This window comes from Limulus polyphemus, unplaced genomic scaffold, assembly GCF_000517525.1.
Source record: "Limulus polyphemus unplaced genomic scaffold, Limulus_polyphemus-2.1.2 Scaffold4277, whole genome shotgun sequence".
Lineage (NCBI taxonomy): Eukaryota > Metazoa > Arthropoda > Merostomata > Xiphosura > Limulidae > Limulus > Limulus polyphemus.
The window spans coordinates 67127-76918 of NW_013669887.1; positions in this window are offsets into that span (position 1 = coordinate 67127).

Here is a 9792-nt window from a genome sequence, read left to right on the forward strand (position 1 = left end):
AAATGAGAATAAATATATTCGTAAGATATTGGAATCAACAAAAAGGAATACAATACTCCTAAGTTCCTTTTCAAATCTGTGCGAAAGATGCATATATTTCAAAATAATATGATTTTTCAAAAAGATAAGTGCTATCACTATGTTAGAAATATGTACTGAATGTTTACGAACTGCAAAACAGGAACAAAATTGATTCTCACCGTGTCTGTAAGGTCTGAATTGCAGAAACGCTGTTTTCGTAAATCAAATCCATAGTGTCTGAGAGACGGTAAAGATTTTCTGGTGTAGGTGTTCACAAGTTCTGAAGAAGAAAATAAATAAATAAATATATATATATACATTGGTTTTAAGTATTTGTAATATTGTAAATAATAATTGAAACTACTTTAATGTAACCATTTTTTATCTTCATTTTTTCACATGATAAAAACCAAAACTGAATTGTAAACGTCATTAGAAGTCGTTATTGAAAAATATATTTCCAAAGTTATGTTTAACTTATGAACTTGTTTAACCTATCAAGGAAAAATAAAGAATCCTAGTAGCACACTTCAAAGTGAAGTTATTTTCCAGATTTCTAAAAATATTCCGAATTTTGTGTGTTATGTCTGATGGTTTTTGTATGTTCCAAATGACCACGAATATAATGAAAAAAAAGGCATAAAAGATCTATTATTCTATGAAGTTTCCAAAATGCTATTCTTCACTGATTAGAATATATTTATTTTCGTCAGATGACAATGTTAGGGTTTTATCCAGACATTGCGGCTGAGGATTTAAGAACAATACAAAGTTATTCTGATCGTGAAAGATAAACTTACTTATGGAGAAATACATTTCGATCACATCTAAATGTAATTAATTTAGTATTACAGTGATCCATACAACGAATGATGTATCATAAAAAGGCTACTGATTTGTATCAATGACTTTTCTAAATAATGAATCAGATTTGTTATGACATTAAAAAATATTTAAATATTAATAATTCACATCGAACGTTATTTGGTTTACAAAATGTATTATTTGAACATATTTAAATGCTTGTTCCAAGTTTTAATAAGATTTGGAGAGCAGTATTTAGTTTGCTGTATATAATACAGAGTATAAGTATTAAAAAATCAAACTCTTTTCTTACCTGTTACACTACACGATCTTCGGTTTTCGGTTGGAAGTCCGCAGTAGATTCTTAAACTCTGTTCTATTCGTCTTTTCTGCGATGTGTATTGAACACCAAGCTGCTATCCCGCCTTAATATAGCTGGAAACCACTGGCCAATCAGATGTTTACGAGCTTTTGATGACGCACGACCAGGATTTTGGTGCAAAACAAGCTGGAATGATAACCCCGAGCATAACGAAGTACTGTTGCTGGGGCCTTGTCCTTTTTTAATTTTTTTTAGTAACCTTTGACATATCTCATATAAGAACTAGGGGAAGTGACTGGCTTTCCTTCTGGTGTGATCAGCGTTGGAGTTTTTTATTGGTTGAAACAATATATTTGTAGTGTGAGCATCGTATGACGTCAATTTATACACTGTTTACTCCACGTTTGTTCTTTGCAGTCAACTGACCATCTATTTATTTCGAACTATTACCGTCATAATGTAATATATATCTTTTACATCATAGCAACCAGTTATTTCTAGTCAACAAGAGGTTTGTATTCTGTGGGTCACAACAAAGCAAGTTCGAGGTAAACACACATTGTTTTGTTTTTTGTTTTTGAAGTTAGGCACAAAGCTACACAATGGGCTATCTGTGCTCTGGTCACCACGGGTATCGAAACCAGGTTTCTAGCGTTGTAAGTCCGCAGACATACCGCTGTGCCACTGGGGGGCAACACACATTACAAAATTAAAAATATGATAGGTTTGTTTGAAATAAATGTATCTGTTTTATCAGCTCTTCAATTTGATTTCATACTTACATTAAATATATTTAAAGTCAATTATATTTTCTGAAGCTTCAAGTATTTGAACAAGTGGTCACTTTTGACAAAAGAAAGGACGGTCAGCTTATGATCTGAATCTAAAAAGATGATTAAATTGTGTTTAAAAATCAGCCTGATTATATCGTATTTTTGAACATATCAGTGAAGTAGAGAAGGTGAAAATTCACGATTGTTATAAAAAAAATAGCAAATGTATGTTAACAAGATCGTTCTTGTAAATAAAAAAATATTTTTCTGTCACTTTTCTTCATTTACTAACGTATGTACAAACAATCTCCAAGGCAATCTTCATTATCTGAAAATTAGCCTATAATATTCATGATGTTCTTATTACTAAGCTTCCTATTACTCCAAGGAATTTGAACGAATCCTGTAGCAATTTAGAATAGTTAACCATACAAAATACGAGTACCTTCCAGTGACTCAGCGGCATACTTGGAGCTTTATAATTTTTAAAATTCTATGTTCGATAACCTGCGACGGACAAAGTGCAGTTAGCCCTTGTAATAGTTAATAGTGAAGTTCCACTTTTTAAGTGCAAGACACATCCATACGTGGACTGACTCGGACCATATTTCAGTGTGTATTGGAGCAACAATGAATATCTTACTTCAAGACATATTGTAATATAAATCTTCTTTAACGAGGGCCAACAATGAACAGGGTCTGAGAACAAAAGAATCTATTAAACAATATATTCAAACCTGACTTACACGAACAAAATAACGCTGCTAATTTATTACTAAAGTTACGAATGTTAGCGATATTTAAAATTACATTGTGTGTTAATAAAATCATTCCATGAATATATTAACTTTAATTCGGAGTTTAGTACTAACTTAATTCAGTGCAATCCAGGGTATACTGTGACCCATTAGAATTTTACAGGATCATTTAATAAGTTTTGTTTTGGTGCAATCAAGACAACGCAAAAAAAAAGACATGTTTTTAGATGTCACGTGACATGGCGGGTAATCACGTTTTACACACCATCGCCTGACGTAACATGTCTCTTCTAGTTAAATACTGTTATTAGAATAGGATGTCTTTTTTCTTTTACATATTCTTCCATGGAGTGCAAATGTTCATTTCTTAAGCCATTACTACATGGAATGTCTCTTACGTTAACATTTCAGTATTTTAGGGATCTTTACTCCAAACTACAAACCTTCAGCCCAAACAGGCCTGTGCTCAATAACGACGAAAACCAGGGTTTAAAAAAAAAAACACATCAAGGCCAAAAAGCCGATAACATTTGCTACTATTACTACTACTTGGAGACACCACTATCAGGAGCAAGGTAAAGGACAGGAATAAGATTTCCGTACCAATAACAAATGGAATTCTTGACTCGCCCCCTGTTGAAGGTTGACATAAACATGAATTACAAAACTAGATACTATAGGCTGAATAGATGTTCTAATATCTTGTGAAATAATAATTGAAGTCACGCCGTATTCAGTTTGTATTCACTTGCTATCAAAGTTTATACCACTTATTTCACATGTGCTTGATAATCTATGTGAATATCCTATTGTCTAACAACATTGAAACTACTTAAGAAAATGACATCACCTGCAACAATGTGTATCATTTGTTTGTTAGGTATTCCCGACTAAATTGAGAGACTGGTCTAACTAGAAACTTGTTACTACGACTACGAGCTGTATGTTATATGTGTTGCCTAATGTTTTTATATATTAACATATATTTTGTGTGTAGCTTTTAAGCAAGCAAAGTATGGTATGATAAATCTCCCTACAAGTTTCGAACTAAAGAAAAATAGAAATAAAGAAATCACGTCAGATAAGTTGGATTACCAGTAGATAAAAAAACAGATAATATTAATAGGTAGAGGACATGAATTCCAAGAGTTTTCAAATCTTCGACAGGGTATTACCCTTTCTTATTGACAATAACTGTCAAAGGTTATGATACGTAAAATGTGCAATCTCAAACACTCGGAAAATGATTTTTGACACATCAGGTTATTCATGACGATGGCGATAATCGTATGGTTTTATTTTTGCCTTTCAGCAACACAGATTTCCTTCAAATGCATACTTTTTTCACTAAAAGTAAACTTAGATCTTCAAAGGCTTAAAGTCAATATAACAGTATTAAGCTCAAATCAGCTAACTAAATTTTGAAAGTGAAGTTTTTATTGTTATTATTGCATGACTAATATTTTCAGTTACTCTTTTAAAGACTGCCGTCTTTGTGTGATGATCTGTACGTTTAGCTTTTAATATTCTAAACCATTATTTGACAAAGTCTGTATGTGTGTGTCCGGTTATAACTTGTGAACCGATTTGTACCAAATCTTGCAAGTACCATCAAGGTCCTCCGAGGAGTAACAAAGGGCGGCTGGCATTCGGATTTGAACCCCCTATGTTACCTCCCTCCGGATCATAGGCACAACTAAGGCTAAAATGTTGGAGATGTTGAATTTTTATGATGTCCTATGTGCTGAAAATGTGCACAAATTTTAACACAGGTGGCTGAATTTTGAGTGTGTTGTAAATTGTACATGAAAAAGATGAGAGGGCACGTCCCCCGGTTGCATCTATGCCCAGAGGACCCTTTTATGTTCCCCGCTATGAACTGGAACGTCACCTAGTGAACCAATATTTAACAAAAGTCTCTGTGTGTGTGTATATATATGCGTGTGAGCTCGCTTATAACTGCCATGGCGAACTGCTGGACCGATTGTCAAGAAATGTGGCTAATCCTTAGGTCTCAAGAGTGATCTGTGCCTTGTTTCGTCTTGATGGGTGCATGTTGCAATTTGACCGCCCTATGTCTTGTCTGTCTTCATCATGCATTGAATGGGCACGTTAGCTTGTAAAAATATATTGAAAGATGGGGTGGAATAGCTCCATCCGTGTGAACTACACTACTGTATATCAAGCGATTTAACATCCTCAACGAGAACGTACCATTTAAAACAAAGAGGGATCCTCAATAGCCGTGGCTGTTATTAGATCTCAAATCGGTCAAGAGGTGGAACTATGAGCTAAAAGTTTGTTTTTGAAAAAAAAACAAAAACTCGGAGATATTCTATGAGCCACTATGCCGCGGCTAAAAAAAGAAAACAAACTTATGAACTTATGCTACACAGATTTAACGATCGCAAACACGTGAAAATAGAAATTAACTTATTTCCATGATAAAGAGCTATAACAAAGGATTTAGTCAGTTTTTAAGCATTTTCGGTAAAAGAAAACTCAAGAAACTCAGATAGTCGATCTGGCTTTAATATGTTTTGAATCCACCAGTGGACTAATGGTAAGCTTACGGACTTGCAACTCTGAAGTCCGAGGTTCGATTCTCTTTGATGGAAAGAGATAAGATAGACCATTATGCAGCTTTTCGCTAAAAAGCATAAGTAAATAAACAAACAAACAAAAGTAATATCTTTGATAGGTTGTTTAGGCAGAGTATTAATAATGAATCTAAATTTCAAATGGACAGCAACTGCCTGTTGTAGAAACCTACAAATGTAGAGGACGACGTTTCGAAAGTCTTCCGTTTTTCGTCTTCAGTAATATCATAAGAAGTCCGCGCAAAGCTACACAGAGGAATATCTGTACATAGTCGTCTTTAATTTTGAACTGAAGGTAGCTAGCTCCAGTGCCAACTCGTGGGCTCCTCTTATCAGACCGAATACTGGGACTTGACCGTCATTCTTATAACGCATCAATTGCCTTAACGTGCGGAGCGTTTATATTTATTTTATTTTTTGAAACATAGAGACGCGAATCCCATGATCGTCAATTTCATAGTCAGGTAGCGATACTGTTAATTTATGTCAACGTTTTGCACCTAAGCCTTTCCTTTGATTAATACGGCTGATTTTTAATATATTTTCCATTATCACTATTGTACTATGATTCCCAATACTGAAAGTGAAACAACGGTGGCCGGAAATAAATTCATAGAAAAAAAAATCAAAATGTTGGCTAGGAAATAAAGTCAAACGAAAAAAGTCACAGAAAAAAGTCAACATTTTGGCTAGGAAATAAAGTCACAGGAAAAAGGAGAGAGAAAAAAAAAAGTCAAATTTTGGCTAGGAAAAAAGTCACAAATTTCTTAATACCCAAATACAGTGTAAAATAATACAACAAAAACATTTTAAGTTAGTTATTTAATGCAATATCATGATGCGTAATATGTAACATTATATGAAAAGACAGTTCAAAGTACATGACATACACACATTAATAACACAAGTTACATAACACCGTGGCATGACATGTATATTCAATGATACAAACAACCTGTTAACTTGACAAGTATATTCATATATAATGCCGAGCCAAGTGCACTTTTCAGGCATATATATGAGGTGAATCATCACATGAATGAGTGGAATAGTTCAATAATTTAACTTCTATGAACTTACAAAATTATAAGCATAAATTGTCAAATTGTGACTATTTTCTGTGACTTTTTCCTACATTCAATGATTTAACTTTAAGGTCAACATGTTAAGGTTTATAACTGCTACTGTAGTCCATTAAAAAGAACGGTGAAATAATGTAATAAAAAATTTTCATACAGTAGTTATTAATATGTTTAACTTTTGATTTGTGAGACTAAAGCTCAAAGTCTCGTGTTTAAGTTAAGAGCACTAGAGCTGGGCTCAGCATTTTTATACAAGGCCATGTAGTCAGTTGATTTTTAATACTATAATACAATTCTATCATCCTCAGAATAAGAAGAAGGGCTTTTCTTTAAATCTAAAAAGATAAAAAACAAATTGTTTAAATTAGACAACACAAGGTCAATATTCTGGCCTGCTAAAAGTATTTTCTCGTGATCCGTTTTTGAACAAAAATTTAGTTTTTAGCACAACTAGTCCAAGATAATGACTTTTATCAATTTTGAGAATTTAATGTTCACCTAAATGTGATAAGCTCTATAGCCCTCCAGTGGCTCAGTGGTAAGTTGGTAGGCTTATAACTTATAAAAAGAAGAAAAAAAAAACGGGCGTTGATGCCCGTGACGAGCACTGTGTAGCTGTGCACTTAACAACAACAACGCTCGTAACAAAAATTACATATAGAATATGGCATTACTGACAATAAAAACAAATGTTAATGCTACCAAACAATTTTGTTTTAAACAAGTATTAAATATTCATTGCTTGAAAGCTCTGTCGTCTACTCTACAGTAACATTTGAGACCATGGAGGTGTCACTTCTTCAGTTCATAGTAAGTTTGTTTTCACTGCAAAGTCACGTGCGCCTGATTCATGTGTTTACGCTTCATAACACCGATCAGTCTGCATCTATTATACGTCGGAGGTCATTCCATTTATTTTCTTCTTATTCTGTTTTAAGTTTCAGTAAACATCCATCTGAAGCGGGTTGTGTAACATATCATTTTCTGTTCGAGGTTGATAATTCAAGTTCCAGGATTGTTATATCATTCGTTAATGTCAAAGTAAAATTATGAAAGAGGCGTATGAACTCAGGTAAACATATGAACAAAGAAAGACGTTTATGAATATAATACCAAAAATACAACAAAATAATAGTTGGACAGTTAACAAAAATTATACTAGCATTATATAAGGTTTGGAACAGATCTTACTGTCCACAAAGAACAAAAATAAGTCTGAGGCCTTATAACACTAAAAATTGAGTTTCGATACCCGTGGTGGGAAGAGCTCAGATAGCTCCTTCAGTAGCATCGCGCTTTAAAATAAACAATGTCATTTTTAGTAGACAAGTTCTTCGGTGGCTTAGCAGCAAATATGGGGACTTAAAACGCTAAAAGCTAGGTTTTCGATACCCGCGGTGGGCAGAGCATAGACAGCTCATTGTACAGTTGCTTGTTGCGCTTGTTTAAAAGCCCAACCATTTCTAATTAGAGATAACTTTGTCTTCTATAACATTAGACAATCTTGTGGAATCAAAATTAATCGTTGCCAAAAGTGTATTGAATGAATTTGAAAAAAGTACCGATATTTGTGCATTCGTCCCTGATTTCTTATTTATATTATATCTTACAAAATGTATGGAATACTTCCAAACTATGTACCATTAATACTGCTGTTATTGGCTGTTTAAATCAGTTTTAATATTTGTTTTAGCAATATAAAAGAAAAGGCTAAAATCACTGTACGAGAAATAAGTTCTGTGGTCAACGTTTTAACTAAATGACGACTCACTGTAAACAGTCAAATATTCTAAAATGAAACTGACAGCTGGAGTGTAAAACGTAACATTAGAGATATTATGTTAAGAATAGGTCATATAAGTTGGCTATTAAACTGCTTATTTACATATTAATTTCGCTTGTGGTTTTTTCTCTGTGGTTTATCTTTGCTCCCTACATCAAAATAGGGCATACTGACACTCCAACTGTAATCATTTTACGGGAGAACATGCCCCCGAACTTTTTAGTTTCGACCAGCCTGACAAGTTTGATTCATTATCAGCTTTGGCCGTCCTCCTATGCATATGCCCCTGTTTGTTTGTTTTGTTTAACTTCGCGCAAAGCTACTCAAGGACTATCTGCGTTAGTCTTCCCTAATGTTGAAGTGATGGACTAGAAGGAATGTAGCTGTTACGAGTCGAGAACCCTAGCCACTATGCGATGCCAGGCCCCACATGCTTCCGACTCTCTTATATTATAAAATAATAAAGTATTGGTTACACGCAAATAATTAGAGGGTGGGGCACAGTAATCTACCCACCCGAAACACTAGGAAATTTTGACGATATTTGGATATTTCACTTCTACAGGCAAATAAATGCAAACCCCAGGAAAAATTTCCAGCACTTATTTTGTGTACTGATAGGTTTCGAAAACAATGGTATGTAAACTGACGCTACAGCAGCATATCGTCAGCATGGAACTGATTCGTTCAACATTCGGGAACACTTTTGTAGAGAACCTGTACATACCAAGAAACCACATTCCATTAGCGACATATATTAGCGGTAATTTAAGTTATTATAGTGTTGTTCTTTCATTAGTGGGTTCTTTTAAATACCCGATGAAAATAATTCAAATTCCGATCCTCGTAAACTATAACGAATTAATTTATTTCCCCTTTCACGTTTCTGCAAGTTTGAACACTTCTACACTATCTCGTATTTACCCTCGACCCCGGAGGTTGAGGGTATTGTATTTGGGTCCGTAGGTGTTTATGTTCGCACGCGTATCCCTAAAAATAATAAACTGATGTACTTGAATTTTTTACATGAGATAGGGTTTCCCCATAGGACGGCCATCTCCAAATATGATCCGGGTTCTGAGTCGCTTTGAAACATTTTGATAATGGAGATATGGGGTACTTCTTTCAGTTTGTTGATAATAACTGTGCAAAAAAGTGATCGGATTAGGACTGAATTTGAGGCGCACATTGAAATCCAAAAATTTGCGGTGGGGAAGAGGATATGCATTCTCTTTGATCTTGTTATAATCTATTTTCAAATATACTAGAAAAAACTTGGTTTTACATCCGTATAATTTTCTAGGTGTTCTAGGCCTATCTAATTAAACACTTTTGACTCGAACATCATAATTAAGAAACATAGTTCTCTCTAGCTAAGTTATAATTGATAAATTTAAAAATATAGTTATACAAATAACAAATATCGTTGGTATCAAACATTTCAGAGCCGTTTTCCCAAAATATGATTATCTGTGTTAAAGTTTATTGTAAAATACACAGATAAATGTTCGTAGATAATCTTATTGTTTTAATAGTACAAGAAAAACTATGTAGCTATTTGTTGTTGTCACATCGTTCTAAATATAATTGTGCTTCACCGAGTTCTTGATGCATATCATTTAGTATTTCCAGGTAGTATTTAGTATTAT